Source organism: Lepeophtheirus salmonis, chromosome 2, assembly GCF_016086655.4.
Source record: "Lepeophtheirus salmonis chromosome 2, UVic_Lsal_1.4, whole genome shotgun sequence".
Lineage (NCBI taxonomy): Eukaryota > Metazoa > Arthropoda > Copepoda > Siphonostomatoida > Caligidae > Lepeophtheirus > Lepeophtheirus salmonis.
The window spans coordinates 12,179,643-12,199,006 of NC_052132.2; the positions used below are offsets into that span (position 1 = coordinate 12,179,643).

Sequence of the window (19,364 nt, forward strand, 5' to 3'; positions counted from 1 at the left end):
AGCATGGTTCAAATCGGCCAATTTTTGTAGTTGGTAACGATGACCATTAAGGGTTCGACCAGGTTGTAGAACCATAGAAAATCATACTGGTCCCAGAACACTTTTTCGGTGGCTGGCCGTGCTCTTCATTTCTCACGTCAAAATCGCCACTTTCAAACTTTTAAAACCACATGAAGCACTGGGCTCTCCTTAAATCATGTCCATTGTAAGCTTCCACAAGCCTTTGATGGGGGTTCGAATTGTTTTTCTTCAATTGGTAACATAAAATCAATGATGTCCGCACATAGTAGTTTGTAGGCACCAAATTAGACATTTTTACGAGCGAAAAAAGTGCGTTGTTGAATGAAACTATACAAACAATGAATTAGATATTGTTGACATATGTCGATATAAGAGCATTTAGATTTTTGGACCATTTTATAAGTTCTAACTGGCCATACCTAGGGACCAAAAGCCGAAAGTCTCATATCATAGGCTCATACCTAGTATCAGAAAAAGTTGAAATGAAAATATTTTTTTACAAAATTATAATTACAGATTTAAGGCTCACACACGTGTAGTAATACTGTAATTAAATATAAAATATTTTTGCAGACTATTCTTTGATAAAATAAATTCTTCATTAATGAACAATAATCAAAATTTTAAACTTTAGAAAATGTTAAATTTTCAATGTCTGGTTTATACAATACTTGATAATATTTAATTAGGAAAAAATGTATAAATAGATTTATATTCTGCAAAATTACATAATTAATTTTAAACTTTTATTTGTTTTTCATGTATTTACTCTAAAAAGAAAACGATGTTAAGGCTGATAATTGTAATTTTTCAAGGAACTATATTAAATCGTTTGTTCATATTATAAAGGGTGATTCATCCGTAACACACTACTCTTACTCTAATTTGTTAACTAATTTTAATAAAATTAGCACAAAAAATCCATATAACATAAATTTGACATTCAAATCAATAAAATTGTGGTAAATTAACAACGTTCTTAGAAACGCCCCTTTGCTTTCTTTGCCGTCCCACAGGGGAAAGTACGGAATGTCAAAGTTATCTCGTAATGTTGTCTTGGAGTTGTGGCGACCTTCATTGGCAACTTGTTCAACATTGTTCAAGAAAAAATAGTCAAAAGGATTCAAATTCGGCGAGGCATGAGGCTAAGAACTCGCCCGTACGTATATCACGTTCTCAGATTCCTGAAAATGCGGAGTGCATAGCTATTGTACTACAGTTTTTCATTGATGAAACGATGTACAGTTGAGGGGGACGCTACGTCGATGCTCTCAGCTATTGCATTTATCAATTTGGTGGGATTTCGTTCCTTCTTTTTTTAGATTTTCATCGACAAAGCAGGACTTTGTACACTATTGGGTGCTTCCAGATCATAAATCTTCAAAGAAATCATTATAGTGCATCCGACTGCTTTAGAAAAAAACGCGTAGTTTATTTTACCATTTAAGTCTAACAAAATATACAAAAAGTGCACAATGTTTTTGTAATGTATCAAAAGAGGAGAGGGGTATGTCGTCATAAGGAAGATAATCACCAACTGATGTGTTAGAGTGGCATTAGTACTGGACCGACTCTTCAATAGTGTGTGTATATATATAATAATATCAGTTTTCCGGGGAAACTGTGAAAAAGCACTTTGATGCTGCCCAGGTATTTTCATGGTATATTAAGTGCTGGAATAATATAGGTCTTGTGAAAAAGGCACAATTCCAATTGGTGCCATCTATGATTTACCAAATTTTTTAACTAATCTCTTTATTCAATGTATTGATACACATTATGTATACTTCATATTTATATGGTGATATTCATACGTAATATCGATGTCTTCCAAACATCGATTATTCTTATAATCTTTTATTATCAGCTTCTTTCCTATTTTCAATTCTGGTAAATCACTTTTATCATTATAAAAACAGATTTTCTCCTTCTCCCTTGGTTATCCATTCATCCCAAATTGTCCTTATGTTCTTTCTCCGATCTTCCTCTATACTCCTCCATACTCTAACAGATCTGGAGATGTGCTATCAAATGGCCTCACTGTTATCGGGTCTCTCATCATCGTTAACTAGATAACATTTTTATAGATTTTGTTTCATGCTTTAATAATTTCTTCAATATCTGAGTTCATTCCAGGACAACAAATCGTCTGATTAGCTCTTCTTTTTGTCTTTTTGATACCTTGATGTGTACTATACACACACTCTAAAACACTTTTGTCTCTCTTTTGGAATTAACACCCTATTACCATATAACACAAAACAATTTTCAGTACTTAAATAATTTAATTTCTTGGCAAGTGGTTGACTAATCGTTTGTATAATTTTCTTCAACTGCATTGACTAAATCTTTATGTGTTTGTTCCTTCATTGCTTCTTTTCTAATATCTTGTATTAATGGATCTACAACTCTTTTTGCATCGTCTAAATGAGTAACTCTGATAACGTGTCCTCTATGATATTCAACATCTCTATCCAACTCTTCATTCTCCTCGGAATGAGACCCAAGTAACTTTGATTATGCATAGTGGGACTTCATGGTATCTCACATCGTTTTAAATTGATCCATTGATATTTTCAATTTAAATCTAATTAGTCTAGCATTATTTAGTTTATCTACGGTGTAATTATAGAGAATCTAAACAAGTGGTTTATGATCCATAATTACACTCAATGCTGGATATATGTGACATTTATTTATAGCCCAAACTACACCCAAACATTCTAATTTTATCATAGAGTAATTTTTTTCAATACTCGATAAAAACAGGGAGCCATATTGAATTAATTTATATCCTTCTTTGTGATTCTGACATAACACATGCACCAATCCATTTCTTTTAGATGCTTTTAGAATTATTTTTGGTCTACACATATTCTACTTTTGAATATGTCTAAGTGGACATATAACTTAACTCATCGGGGCTTGGTTTAAAAAATATCTGCCCCAAGGAGTCATGAAACAAATGAATTCTCTTGGTTTTTTTCTATTTCCATATCCCATATCCCTGTTTTGCATCAAATGTTGTAAAAAAAACTACATGTTTGTTGGTCTATATTATGTCCCAAGTTGTTTTCATGGTATGGTTTCTTAACTTGGTCATTCAATTTCCTAAGATCCACACATATTATAACTTTTCCATTAGTTTGGGTAACACTCTTAATGAAGTGTACGAATCTACTGCTTTATCACCGACTTTACATATCATTTTAATTCTTTCCATTCTTTTTTCACCCCTTCTCTAAAGGTAAATACTATATTTCTTGTAGAGAAAATTGCGTACGTCTGATAATCTTCTTTGAGAATTATCTTCCTTGGTTGCCTTCCATAATTTTCCAGTCGTCCTCATCACAAAATACATCTCTAAATGCATTCATAAATTCTTGATATATAAATATATCTGTCTCTTCTTTCTTCACAGGTTGCACCGCAGCTACACCTATTTCTTTTGGAAAATCCTTTGATATGATTCTTTGTTATCTATAAACTCGTCTAGGAAAAAATATTTCAGTAATATTTCGACTTACAATTACATTTTCTTCACTTTTTACTGAATTTAAAGCAAGCTTAATCCTTAGCTTTACAATAATTTCTACTAACGATCCATCAACACCTGAAATTTTCTCTTCGTTGTACTTCTTACCCACATTCTTTAACTCTATTCCTGCTACAGTAACTTCTGCTCCTGTATTGGGAACTGCTTTAATTTTATGAATAATCTTTCTTTCACTAATAACATTTTATTATTATCATCTTCCTTAATTCTTTTTATTCTAATTGCGGCAAATTGTTTATCCTTTATTTTGGACTTACAAACTCTTTGATACTATCCTACTCTTCTTCATCAATTACACTTCTTTCTATATGTCGGACACTTCCATCTTTTTCCATGATTGTTACCTCTACAGTAAGAACATCCCATGCATTTTTGACTTCTTATATTTTTAAAATTTTGTTACTTCATATTAGATATAATCCTTATGATTTTTTTGCTAATGTTTCTTCCTTCACATTTCCCTTCTCTTCACTGCTGCAGATCAAAATTACTTCTCCAAGTCATAACTCAGGTAATTTTTTCGTATCTTCGTTTCTGATCCCCAGTATAACTAAATTTGACATCCAAGCATCAAACGGCATCTCACGTAACCCAGCGTTTCTAGCTGGACAACATAATGAAGAGTAAAATTAATCAATTTTTTCATCATCTTTTTGTTTTCTTTCCACTAATTTTATTCGTTCTAATCCCATATTAATTTGTTTTATTATATGTACCATAATTTTTTATATATAGTTTCCATTTTCAATGTTGATTTCCTTGGCGTGATTGATTTTATTCAACATCTCTGTACTATATAATGATTTAAAAATTGTTTTTTTATTATCTTCTATTTGCTTATTCATGTCCACCACCACCATAACGTCATTGTCCTCTCCAATTGATACATTCTTTGAATTCCATAAAGAAACTTTCAGGCTGTATGTCAAAATTAAAATCATATGCCACGCATTATTCCCTGTATTAGACTTTGTATATATATTTACAATCTATTTCCTTCCTCAATATAAGAGTCAATATCACTCTTGTCCCCATAAAAACCCTTAGAATGACTTAGACAAGTAGAAGAATCATGCAATATCGCAAGACGAGGAAAATTTTGATTTCACATCCTGAAGACAAATTATATCAGGTCTAAGAGATAACAAGTGTTTCTTCAGGGTGTGGTGTGACTTCCTATTTTTCCTCCCCTTATTTTTAAGGATATGACTTATCCCAAGGCTCTTTTTGGCTATTGTTTTTTATTCTATCTAGAAACAAAAATCTGTGATTCTCAGTTACACTTTTCCCTGTGTACTTAGTTCGGGAGTAGCCATGATAAAATTATTTAAAATAGACAAACTAATCCAAAAAAAAAAAAAAAAGATTATTCGTATTAAATAATATATATATACGTTAAAAATGTCTTTATTTAGAAATGAACAACACATAGTTTTTATTCATTATATAATATAGAACAAAAATATGTCAAACTGCAACTTGGTTTAACATCTTCAACCTGTGGGTGAATGGGAGAATTTATTGCTATTATGTTTTATCAATTTATTTAAGGAGTGAGTATATTGCGATTGCATAATTCAAGATTTTAAACTTTTATAAATTAATTTATGATTCTCAAGTGCAGAATACTCATTTAAACCCAAACGTATATTATGGGCTATATGAATATGTATACAAAGTGGAGACCTCAAACGTGCAGTAACAAAATGACGAAAGACGTGATTAAATAAGAGGTGTACCAATGCATCTGAATTCTTAAGAATATGCCTTTTTTGAAGTATCAGAATCGGCTTAGTAATAACAATACCACAAACGCCTATGTTTCCTTAATTATATACACTATTAAGTGGGGGAGGGGGTTATTATTTCAAATGGTCAACCAATAAAAAGAAGTGAGGACCAAAGTATGTTTTTTTTAATTTTAACATATAATAGGTGTACTAATAAACATAAGATAATTCAGGTCCATCCTTTGAAAATGAAAGTCCATCCAGTAGTTTGGGCAAAATATATCAGCCAACCAGGAATAAATTGACTTCTGGGCCGAGAGAGGAGCTAACTTTTTTTATAACTTTACTTTCAAATTAATTAACAGCTAATCATAATCATATTATTTTTTTTTTTCACAGTATATAATAATTTGTTATTTATTGCCAGATGCCAAACTATGTATATGCTAAAATATCGTTGTACTGTTTGTTCGAGAAACATAATATATCTTAATATAATTATTTTTCTTCTTTTTAACGAGTTATAAATGTAAAGAATAAGTGGAGAAACTACTCGGATAATTTCCCCTCAAGATTCTTTGTCTTGGTCCTTTCTTTGTGATATTCCTTTCCTTAAAATATCAATTCCGATCGAAGTTTATCTATTTCATTACTCAGTTAATTGATTTCAGACTCTTACTCTGAAATGTTCTTTAATGGTTCAACCTTTTGAGAGGTAAGTGTAAACGAAAGGTCATGGACATTGGATAGATCCTTTTAATCCATGATTACAGATTCATAGATTTTTTAATTCAGACTCGGCTAAATCTAAAACATAATTAAGATTGATATATATGTCACTTCTCGTCAAGCCCTAATTAATCTAAAGTTAAACATTTCAAAAAGTAAATCATTTTATACATCCCTAGTTTAAATAATAAATTTAGCTTTTTTTTTATATTGAATTTATCCGGATTTACAAGCAGGATCGGCTTCGATGCCCCGTCAAACTGATGGGTAGCACTTGACAATGAAGGTATTCTCGGAGAATATCCCAATTTGGATGGCAAGTGTAGCCATCATTCTTTTTAAAAGCCAAAACTGTGCTAAGGTAATAGCTGGACATGGGCCAGATCACGGCAGGCCCAAATCTAGCCATACTGTAACTACATAATTTTTGGTTCTTTTCGGCTGTATTGGATGGGACGCCATCTTGATGGATTTCTTGACTTTGTAGGCAACCCAGATGAAGATAATAACGATCGCTTCATCTTTCTTGGCACTGATACCAACACGGAGGAGATTGCATTCTCATTGCCTTTTCTGTTATTGCTCCGACATTTTCACATATAGAACCATTGGATAAAAACAAAACTGGTTTATTTTGTTTCAGCTGTCGTTTAGATGCGAAATGAAACTTTGTAAGGGAAAATAATGGGAATGAAATCGTTGTTAAATACTACTACAAGTTTTGGGTACCCACTCTGTACACCATATTACTTGTGTAATATAATGGATTAAAAGTAGAATTTCATAATTTTGTCTTCAATAAAATTTAATTTTTCCACAATCATTTATTTTACTTTAGCTGAAACGTTTTTACAAGAAAATAATAATCAATGCAAAAAAAACACTCAAAAGTAGATGGAAAAATAATTTTTCTTTCATTTTCAAAACAGTTTAGTTGCAATATTGATTAGATTGGATTTTTTATTAGACTAGAGAGTACTTATTCCTTAAGACTGATAACATTAAATAGATACAATATGCTTAGATATTTATCTATTCGCGTTTTATACATAAATGTAATTTGCCTTCAAAAAACTATTTAATAACATTTTACATTGAGAAAGTTATACCCCAAAAAGTGCAATAAAATCAATATTACTCGTGAACTAAATTCTCTAGACTAGAGATCTATTTAAATATATTATAATCTGATACGAAATAGCTTATTTCAGATTTCTTATCTGTGTCAAGTACTGCGAAAATCAAATATCGAACCAACCCCATTCTTTTTGTTAATAGAAGTGTGATTTATCAAATAGTCTTCTCAATATGTTTATATATAAATGCAAAGATGGATAATATTGGAAATTGAGGAAATAGAAGAAATAGGATCGTACTACAAATATATTGAATATTAAATTAAATTCTTTGATAATTATTTTAGGTCAATAGATTTATATAAAAATAAGAATGTAACATAAAAGCAATCCCAGTAGCAACAAAAATATATAAAGATTTTATGCAACAACTTTAAATGCAAATATTTTTCAAATAGACAAAATACTATAAAAAACAATAATATTATTTAAAAGTATTTAACAGTAGAACTGTTGGATAAATAAATTCCTATGGCTACATATTTGTATTGGCGTTTTACGTAGTTTTTCATATGTCCATTATGTTTGTAAGAAAAAAGCAAATGAGGCAGTGGTGCTACGTTATGATAATATTTTGAAGAAAAATTATTTTTGTATTGTAAAAATGAAAATAAGAAGGGGTTGAAATATTATATGGCAGAACATCAAGAACTTCAATGTACTTTTTGTCAGGTGTTGCAATTTCTACTTTTTCTCCTTAATAATAAAACTCCAAATGGAAACTTAGCTGTCTTGTGCTTCGATGAGATGACTCTCCGACTATTATCAAAAAAACTTTGGATATCGAGTAAATTTCTATATAGAAACGAAAATTCTCCAAAGCATGATAAATGTGATTGGAATAATGAAGAAAATTAAGAGAAATAAAAATGGCAAAGTGGTGTAGCCTAAGTCATCAGCTTTGATGCCCGACCAAAAGGGCATAAGTATTTCTTCAAAATCTTTGATATCATTGAATCAATACATAAATAATGAAATTGGCCTTCCATATATATTGACATCTTGTTTAAATCAAGATTGTCTTGAAAACTTTTTTCAAGAATAAGATATATTGGACGAACCTACTATCATCCTAATGCGGTAGAGACTAGGGATCGTTGTCGAATACTCGTAATAAGTGGCTCAGAAAAAATGTTTGTTGAGAATGCTCCCGTCAGATCTGAAGGAAAACAATGTTTTTTTCTGTGTTTCAACAAATTACAGGCTGTAGTATCACCAATGTGATAATGTTATATACTCATCCTGCATTTCCTTTTATGTCCTATTTTGAGCAAAGCAGATTCAGAAGATAACATAGAATTTTATCAAGACTTTGATGATATAATTTATCCTCAAATCATTAAAGGTGAGATTGAGGAAGATATAAATAATGATGAAAATACAATAGAACAACCGTCTAATGATTTACTTCTTCCTAAAATCTGTGAAGATGAAGGATTTATTTATGTTGCTGGATATGTAGCCAAATCGTTATATCAAAAATTTCACACTCTGGGGTATAATATTCCAGCATCCAATTTCTTCTACGTACATGGCTTAAAAAATTATCCAAAGGTTTTTTTTGGAATTTTGCAAAAAAAGTAGATAAGCATTTCATTAAGTTACATGGAAATTAGACTGCAAATATTAATTTTTACTTTTTTGGGGTCTTGAATTGAAATGGTTGGATCCTTATTGTTTTTTTCTCAAGAAACATGACGCTATACTTAAGAATGAGGTTTACTGGAATGGGCTATTGTCTTTTTGGAATTCCTTTTTGTTGAATGTTCTCCCCCTGTTGGGAGAAAAGGAGCCTTTAAATTTTAATGCCTCCTTGAAAAGTAAAGATGAGCAAATATAGCATTCGGAAATTTGCTCCTTGGGGCAAATAAACACATTCCTACACCTGTCTTTTTTAAATTTTGTTACGGCCAGTCGTATTATTTCCATGCGACGTGTAAAAAGACAAAATAAAAGAAGGATGTATAGTTCCACACACCCCATTTTACATTGCGTTGGAGGCTCTCAATATACAATATGATCGAAAGGGGCTCGTGGAAATTAAAGTATCAAACCCCCAATTCTTTTAGTTTCCAAACGACTTCAAAAGCCGAATAAAACGGACACGGGGATCGATAAAGTGGGATTGCTCTCGGTCATGAGAATCCAATCACCGATTCAAGAGAGAGATGGCTACGATATCGTTTCGCTACGTCAACAGTCTTCACCAAGAAGTTGAAAAAATATTAATCACATAGGTATGCTTTTTTGCAAGGATCGCACAGAGTCGTCCTTTTATACATTTTATGAATGTAATAGATTGATAACTGTAAGGGAAATCGTGGAACCGAAAATAATGGGGGCGCTTTCGGAATAGAACTAAAAAAAGAAGATTGGCTGGTGACTATGCCACCGACGACTCGGGCTCACTTAAAGTCTGACGCAGTCATCACGAAAGTTATCTGCATTTTATATTTCACCCGGACTATAGGCTCTATAATAAAGAAGTCAATACTCGATGATTTCATTGGCAGACAATTGAGGGTACTTCAACAACCGTTTTGAACAATGGTGTTTATTAATAATTATTCATGAGAACTGGGTCGAGATCTTCTCTTCTATTCAGTCGCGTGGTAGCTTGCCTATCAGATTTCCCGGTTTTTATTTCTCTCCTATGTTATAATATGTAAATTCAAAGAGGGGAAGGGAGGGATAAATAATTATAGTATTTAAACTCTACCTTTAATCTGTTTCATATATTTAATGTTAATGATTATTTTTATTTCTGTTATGTTTTCTACTTAAGTGTTTTTAACCGTACTAAAAAAAAATTATCAACTCGTATGTTTAGAAAAATAAATGGCCAGATAATTAAAAAAACAAACATGAAAATGAATTTTATAATCTAAAAATATCTATTTTTGTGGCCTAAAAGTGTGTTTTTTTTGTTTGTTTTTTTGAAAGTCAACACTTTCCTTGATAGTTAATTAAATTTCTCATTTTTAATCATAACAATAAAAACATAATGCGTTGAAAGTGAAGACATACAACTTCATAATAAAGAAAAACTACCTTAAAAAATGTGATTTTTAAAAAGTTATTTAAGATTTGTTACTTGATATAGATTTTTAAATTAATTAGAGATAAAATCTTACCCTTTGTAGACCACAAAAACAGAAATTACGGATTATACAGGTACTTTTCATGTTTCCCGAGTTTAAAAAAACACCATTTCAAAACAAGGTCAAACATTATAAATAATCATTTTTATGGAAAGTAATTGATCATAGTTTATGAATTTTGAAAGACATAATTGAAGATGTTCAACAAGTTGTGAATAATAGAAATCAAGGTTTCGAGACGTCAACTATATATTTAATTTATATAACGTCTTGTATCATAATGAGTCATGCGTGCATAGAACATTGTGAGTAGAGATTTGAAAAAAGTATAAATCTGTGTAAGCGTAAAAGGCACGCCTGAGAAGGTTATAAATAGTGATGAAAAACATATGGCACATGGTAAAAAAAAACCAAAATCAAAATGGTAGTCATGACATTTTGAAAGATGTTTCGTAGGAAAACAGCTACAATCAGCTGTGACAAGAGATGAAACATTGATAAGAATTACTTTGATGTCGATCTTCAATTCTGGTCTGAGTGCAACAAGGACTTACAATTACAACTCCGCAACAAATCTTCAACCTTACTACTATCCCTCTTTTATGAGAACACATATATTTAGAGAATATATTTATAAGAATATATTTAGGAAAGGATATTCACTACTCAGGGATTAAATAAAAATGACTTATGCAGAGGAAAAAAATCTTTCTTCAGATAACCATTTCAAAAAAAAAAAAACGGGCCAGCCAAAAAATACAATTTACAGCATCAGCAACCAATATTCCCCCTTTTTTATAATTTTATTCTACAGTGAATTATTATTTTTATGAAAAAGATGTAAAAAAAATCTTTTTAATCCCGAAGATTATAAGTTTCAAATTAGTGTATGTTGGTAACCATTAGGCTTATTTACACTATTATGAAGATGCAAATATGATCAGCAGAAGGAGAGGACAATATCCTGCAAAAGTTACTTAAAAGAGACTAAATTTGACAAGAAAGGAAAATGTATTTAATTAAAACTATTATGTTTGTAGTTTTACACTTCTATGACATCTTAACATTGAAACAATTTCTGGTATAAGAACAGAAATGAAATATGACATTTCAGTTTCTGTCCATATCCTAACTTTTCACAAGACCCCACGTAATCATCAATAATGACAAGAGTTGTAAATTCTAAGCATTTTTGATTGGTAAAAAGAAAAAATATTTAAGCAAAAAATAATTATATGATAGTCCTAATAATTTCAAGAATGTTTTGTTCTAGAACAGCTTATCTATAACAATGTTGTTTTATAAAAGCTATAAGGAGCTATAATAGGAAGGAACCCCATAATTATCAATTAGTGGTAGATGTAGAAATTTATATGATTTCTATGCTCAATTCTACTCCGGAGTCCAAATGAAAAGGAACCACACATATAATGGCGGATTACCACATCTATCGTGCGTGTAGACTAGAGAGATGCAGTTGCCACCGAAATTAGAAATCCCTGTCAAAATCAGCGGGCCTTAACATTATGTATCGCAGCTACATCAGTAGAACATAAATACAATTTTTTAGCAAATTTAGTTAACGTTTACATCTAGCACAATTGCAATTTCTAAACACGTATGAAGTAAAAAAAAATTGTTTTATTTCACAAATATTATTTTTATGAACAAAAAAAAGATTATGAAGTTTTATAATTTTTTTTGAACTCGAATTTCCTTGATTGTAGAGATAAATAAGTGATTTCGCCTAAACCTTTTATTAAATCAAATAAACATGATTTAACTTCAGTCCAGAAGATTAAAAAAGTGAATACTTTCCTTCTTTTTTTCTTATTAATTATCATTTTAATATAATAAAACTTTTAATTTAGAATGTAAATATTGTATTTATATTCTAACAAGAAAAATAACTACATTTAGAGTGTGGCAGTTTCTCTCACCCCCCCCCCCTCCCCTCAAAAAGAAATATATATAAATTATGATCTATAGTTCTGCAATAACGTCAGCTGAACACATATACAGATATAGTTACTAGTACATTTGTTAAATTTCACTGTGTCGTGCGTAAATTTTCATTTTTTTTTTTAATGTTTCAAGTAGGTATTACTAAATGACGAATGGGTATTCATAGGGCTCGCCTTGTTCATATGTAGTATTGGTCATTATTTGAGTGTGGGTTTCAACTATTATTTAGCTTAAATCATTATTTTGTTGTGATATCTAGGAATTTAATTATCCATCTCTAGACGATAAACTAGAAGAGAAGAAGAAGATATCCTTGAGCTTTGCAAAAAGTTGTCCACGGATATTTTTGTAAGAGGAGATTGTAATGCTGGTAATTCTCTATATAAGTGAGGAAAAGGTTAACGGTTTTGAAAGGTTCATCGAACCTGGTGCCTTACACAAAGCAAAGGTAGATGTATAAGCTTCTTTGTTATATAAAGATCGTTCGGTTCATCAAAAATATAGTTCAAGAATAATCTAAGGACCCTGTATTTGTGGCTTTGTACACTTTTTTATTTTAGGTTTACAGCTCTACTTCCTTCAGCAGCCCCTTTGAATGATCTCATACTACTCAATAACTTGATAAGTTATATGAAGGTCAATAAAACTTCTGTCTTTTATGAGCAAACTCACACATAGTTAGTACTGTTAAGACTTGGTACAGCCTCGAACTTTTTTTGTTTAGTTTGGTCTTATATAAGTTTTTCTAAACTGATTTTTTCGTCCAGACCAGCAGTTGATACCGCGGACCACTATTTTTCGGTCTCACCTAATGGACCAATATTTTTTTATGGTCTCATATATTATTTCTTTTTTTTTTCATTATTCACCGACATTGATGTTTTCATTATATTAAAAAAAGATCTTGTACATACCTTAAAAATATCTTAATAACTTAAAAATCTAAAAAGTACACGATATTTTCCATAAGCAATTCAATATACATATAACATTCAGAATGATTCATAATTTATCAACCCATACACTACAATATGAAATTATAATCATAAAACTAAAATATATAACAATTTGAAAATATGATAGTTCTTTCATTTGACAATTGCTTAAGTCTATTCTCATTCTTAATTAATTAAGACTGGTATAAGTTGACTTCTGTATTCTCCAAGAATAAAAACCGAAGGAAAATACAGGAAATGAAAGGAATACATTTTTAACTTCATAAGTAGTACTCGAATTCAGAGTTCCGTATTCCAGGAGGGATGAAAATTCCTCCGAGATATCACAATTTCAAAACACATATGACATCATCAACAATTAATATAAAATATCAGTCTAGACCAATGTTTTTGGTACTGAACTGGCCCAAATTGTTCTTTTGGACCCATCTAGATCTATTTTTTTCCTTTGTACCGACCTAAACCGAATTTTACTTATGGAAAGATATAGATTGAATTTTTTCCATAAGACCACACTAAATCGAGCACCGGAATGTGTTCGGCCCAACAAAAATCATAATGGTCTCAGTCCAGAACTCAACAGTAGTCATAACTTTAAACTTGGATGTTCTCTCCTCAAGAATAAAAGAAGAAAGATAAATGCTCAAGAAGATAAAAAAACACTGTTCAGGTTACTAACTTCAAAAAGTGTATACCCCCGAAGATGCTTAAAATTTACAACTCAAATCAAGACATATACCATGTATCATGTAAATGTCCACATATATGTATGAAGTCTCATGCATGTTTTTCTAGAATACTTATCATATACGCAATTCATTAAATATTGAATAGATACTAAATCACCTTAAACTGAATGTATGCTTTTAGACAAAAAATAAATTTAACAAAAATAAATTTCAATTTAGAATGTTATGCATTCATAAATAATATTTTTTCTCCTCTCTTCTTCATAGAGAGAAAAATCAAGAGCTTAACATAAAAGCCATTTAGAATAGTAATTAAGTGATTTTAAAGAACTTTGTGTTGATATAAAATAAATATAAATGTTGATAATATGTAAATTATCCGGGCATTTATTAAATTAAAATGTTACTATCTAGCATTGACGGAGTATTTAGGGGTCGGCTACAAGATACATTTTAATTTAATAATATAGAATATAAGTCCTAAAAAAATACCAATGTTACTTGAGTACACTCACATATGTTTTTTCCTCAAGAATGAAAGAAAAACTACCAGAATTTGATAAAAAAATTAATATGTTGCGATGACTGAAGAGGACTTTAGTCTCTAGAGCAATCACTAAAAAACTGAGATCCCGTATACTAAATACATTCATTTTTACATCTTGGTGTTTATATGTTTTTCAAATCTTAACATATACCAAAAATACATATAGTTTGAACAATATTTTACATCAAAGATCAATAACAGAAAAAAAAAAAAAATACGCTTGTAATATTCTATTAATATGACAGTATTGTTATTTCTTAGGTCAAAATATACATATGATATACATCATAGAGCACTAAATACCATGCATACACGGTCGATACCATATAATCACGTGTGCATTATTTCATTAATATGACTAAATTGTTATTTTTTAGATCAACATATGTTTATGATATACAGAGCACATCCATCCATACAGACAAACAAATTTTACTTTATTAATATAGATTGAAGAAATGTAATATGAGTAATGTCCAATGTACGCTCATTGCTATATGAGCTAATTTTTTGTTATATCTTGATGATTATATAGGCTTCGAAACTAAAGATTATTTGGGGGAGGTATTTCAACTAATTAAGGATTTAAAATGTAATCAATATGCCAGATAATATAAATTGAACTTTAGATATAAAATTATAACAAGCCTACGTTAAGTAACTATTTGATTTGTTATTCGAAAGGAATTTTAGGTAATTTGGGTCATATATCATTAAATTAAAAGTAATGAATATAATCATAAATTATGTTCATTTGTAATAAATTAATCATACAATTTAAAAACTTATTAACTTTTAAACAATTTGAATTGTTATGCAATTTATATAAGTATCTAGCTAAGATTGAACAACTTATTTTTTTGGAAATCGTTCTTTAATGACATCCCCGGAAACTATTTTTTAAATTTTGGGATTGCAAGAAATTTTAGAAAATAATAGATACTCTGAAATAATAATAAAATATTTAATATTTTAAAAAGAAAAATACGTTTCAAAATCGTCGTCAAAAATCCAAAATAATTGTATGTTTCCAACGTTGAAAGAAGGTGAAATTATATTTAAATACTCATATGCTGATAGACAATATGCTATAGGTGTTTCATATTATGATTTTACTTTTTTGCAAACATTTTCACTCGAGCATACATCCAGTGAAAAACTTTATGCAACGTGAATCATGAACATGTTTTCAACTTTTGATTCAATAAACGAAATATATCATTTGAAATAATTAAATACAAGAGTTCTCCAGAATTTATTGTAGGTGTTAAACGCAAGCAAAATGATCCATGCAGAGAAAGTTTAGTAACTAGATCAGGAAATACTATTATATAAATCAAATCTAGTATATGAGCTATTTACAACAATGAGTTTTTGTGAAATATGTTTTTAGTAAGTACATAAATAACGATGAGATAACTGATAACATAGGCAGATATTAATATGTATGTACATTTTGGATTTTTTTATACGTACACTAATGTTACTGATATTTGTCATTTTCGGGACTTATTTCTTAATATGCCCACATAGGTAAACACACCATTGCCAGCACGGGGTGTTTCTGACATCTTTTACCCTCCCCCATGGATTATTTAAGTCGGAAAATTATAAGATTACAAGAGCCAACGTTTTTTTAACCTTTTTGCCTTTGGATTGAGATGAAATATTTTTTAGATTTTTGACATTTTATTTGACTTGCTTTAGTTTTTCAGGTAATTGATTCGGAGTTAGTTTTTTAATTTTCTTTTCTAAGGATTAAAAATTGAGGTACTAAGGATCAGAGTTATGTCAGCTGTGAATTGTTTATTCTAGTATTGGGGGTTGGGCTTTTATATGAGTTGTTAATAAAAAATTTAGAGGGGTGTGATTAATGTTAAAAATAAATGTTTAATAAAAATTTTTGAGGCCTATGAATATTTTTAGGTGGGGTACTTACAATTTTTATAGATTCTTTTAACGTACTAAAAGACAGGGGTTTGAGAGTAGAAAAAGAGGTAAAAAAGATAGGGGTGTTTTATTCATTTTTTTTTGGGGGAAAAAATACTGTAATCTGTTTAAGATTTTTGTAGGGTTATTTATTTTACTAATCATAATGCTAATTTATAGAATAAGTGTTGTTCAGGTAGTTTTAAGGTGAGATAATCCAGGTTTAAGCTCTTATTTATTGGTGTGTTACTATGGTAAAATAAATTATTCAAATGCTGAAGGTAATACTTTAATAATAAGACGATTACTGGATGTGGGTTTGTTTTACTTAATAGTTAATTTGAGCATCAAATTGTAAGAATGATAATAATTTCATCTAGATTAGGTTTGTTTCTATTTTTGTGGCTTGTACTTAAAGGGCCTGATTAACTTTTATACCTTGACTTCTTGCTGCAATGGCAATTGATTATACATCCAGAAATATGAGAATTAATCTTATAGCTCAAAGTTTCTGGTTTCTGACCTACAAAATGCATATTGAAAAATATTTTTTTACAACATCTTCATGGGTTTATGTTATTTTTTGCCTTAAAGATCTACACAACAGAAAACAAAAACAATAAATAATTTCTTCACAATCTTATTAATACATTCTTTATTTTTAACCACAATGACAAAATCATAGTTTGAAGTAATAAAAAATAGTACCTTAAAAAAGTAATATTTTCTAAATTATATAAGAGTTTTTGTTCGAAAAAATATTTATGTTTATTCATTAAACTATTAAGGCTGATGGTACACTTATTCATAGTAGATATGAAATGTTTTTCCATGTAGCCTACAATAACAGAAACGTTTGATTATTACGGTTAATTTTATATTAATTTAGGTAAAAACCATCAGGAACACAACATCAAAATCCAAGAGCAAAAATTGGTCGACGTATCTTATTTATATACATAATGACAGGGGAAAATGGAAATGTGTCTTCTAAAAAAAAATTATTCAAAAATAAGATACTTCAATATAGGAAATTTGATTTGAGCAAGTCCTTTCCCAATAAAATGATCATCAAAAAATATTCAATATATCCCTAAGAAAAATCCTAGCAACGGCCCTGGCTACAGGTGGTTATGATTGTATCAAACATTACTTAATAGTAAACACTATTTCTACAATAGATAAATTAATATTTTTCATAGTCGAATAAATTAAAATTAAGGAAATATTTTAATTATTAATGAATATATCAGCTAATTCTGGCAAGTAGAAAAAAATGTAAACGTTTTACCTATCGTGATCGACGAATCTTATTATTATGACAAGAGAAATAGTCGAGGAGCGGAGTTTGAGATCCCCTTTTTCATTCCGTTATTAATGTATATAACTCAATTAGTATAACTTTCTTCGAATGTAAATATAGACTCAAGAGAACAGAGGTGTCAGTATGTACTTTGTTACAATTTTTTCATAAAATTGCACTATTTTGTATGAGAGGGATTGTATACAAATAATCTGTTCAGCAATGAATAAGTTTCCTTCCTTGCTCCTTCTTTTCCTCTTAACTTTTTTTTATTTTTCTCTACAGCTCTCTTTCTCTCTTCTCCCCAACAACCTCCTCCTCTTCCTCGTCTTTCCTTAATTCTTCTCCTTCTTCTTTTGGGTACCTTCACGTTTCTAAATGTGCAAACAAATATCTACTCATTTGTACATCGCAGTACCCTTCAATTTGGAAAAACATCAGCATTTCTAAAATATTATGCACATACAGGCTATAGCTCCCCCCCCCTTAAAAAAATGGAGAAATTTAAAAAATCATTTCAGTTGTCCTTTATAAAAAAAGGTCGTTGAAGTAAAAAAAAAAATTAAGGACTTTTTTCCTAGAATATACTTTTTTTAAATGTAATGCTCATGGGGATTTCTGCAATTTTCAAATCTCTATTTTTTATATATGCTCGGCATTCAATTCTTAGTTTATAGTTGGTACTTTTGTGCTCAGTGTTTCAGCAAAAGCTCAATTTAGATATCAATCAACTAAACCTGTCAAAATTTTGATGGGAAATTCTATTAAAAATGTATAATTTATCCAAAAACATTTAAATTTTAATAATTCTTATACATCTTCAAAATTGTCTGGCCATTTTATTTTAATATTCTTAACAAAATGATTTTTCAAATTTCAAAATATGTTGCTGTAGAATTTGTCAAACTACTTTTAACTCTCAACAATAATGAAAATAAATGTATTTTATAATCGAAACCCCCGTCATTCCAAAAGCTTTTTGTCACATATCAATGTAACAAAATTGTACATTGTTAATATTTTCCAAATATTCCATTAACAAATTATTTATTTTTATAGAGGAAATTACTTTCAAAATTTGTTTTTTTAAAAAACAAAGTCATTCACAATTTAAAACAAATACAAATAAAAAAAATCTCGTTTGTTTTCAACAAAAAAAAAAGTCAACTTTGCTCACTCTTCAGATTTCATAGTAGCCATTCATGGTAGAATTGTAAATGCTAAGCCTTTTTTTTAAGTTGGTACTCCGAACAGTATGTCATAATTTCCTAAGCTGTTATCATAATCTTGTTGTATTCGATTATGTTCTATATACCAAATAGAAGATGAGGCCCTAAGATTTAAGTTAATGACTAGAAATTTTTAATTTAACTCACTAAGCTTATCAAAAAATGCAATTAAAAAGTGTTTCAATACTTTTTCCTGTCCTGGAACAGTTTTTCAACTAAAGTGCAATATCTTTCTTAGTTCTTGAAATTACACAAGACATGAAATTATATACTTTATTCACGTAAAAAAGGTTTATTACTCTTTTTTATTCCACATTCTTTTCAACGGAGTTGAGTCATTAGGGATAAAATAAAGGCACTTTTTAAAACTGTACTCCGTCCTCATAATCTCCAAATCTTAATTATTTAAATTTGTAATATTTTTTTAAGTATTTAATCCCTTTTGCAATCATAAATGTCAATTTAAATACAAA

At 29.7% G+C, this 19,364-nt stretch overlaps 1 protein-coding gene across 1 annotated transcript in view; it reads right to left on the reverse strand.

Moving 5' to 3' along the window:
• Positions 1 to 17,920, reverse strand: part of LOC121132469 (electrogenic sodium bicarbonate cotransporter 1) — a 152,471-nt gene extending 134,551 nt beyond the window's left edge. The window contains exon 1 of the mRNA XM_040727876.2: positions 17,651 to 17,920. The gene's annotated coding sequence lies outside the window, so the exon portion shown is untranslated. The remainder of the gene's footprint in view (positions 1 to 17,650) is intronic.
• Positions 17,921 to 19,364: the final 1,444 nt, after the last annotated feature.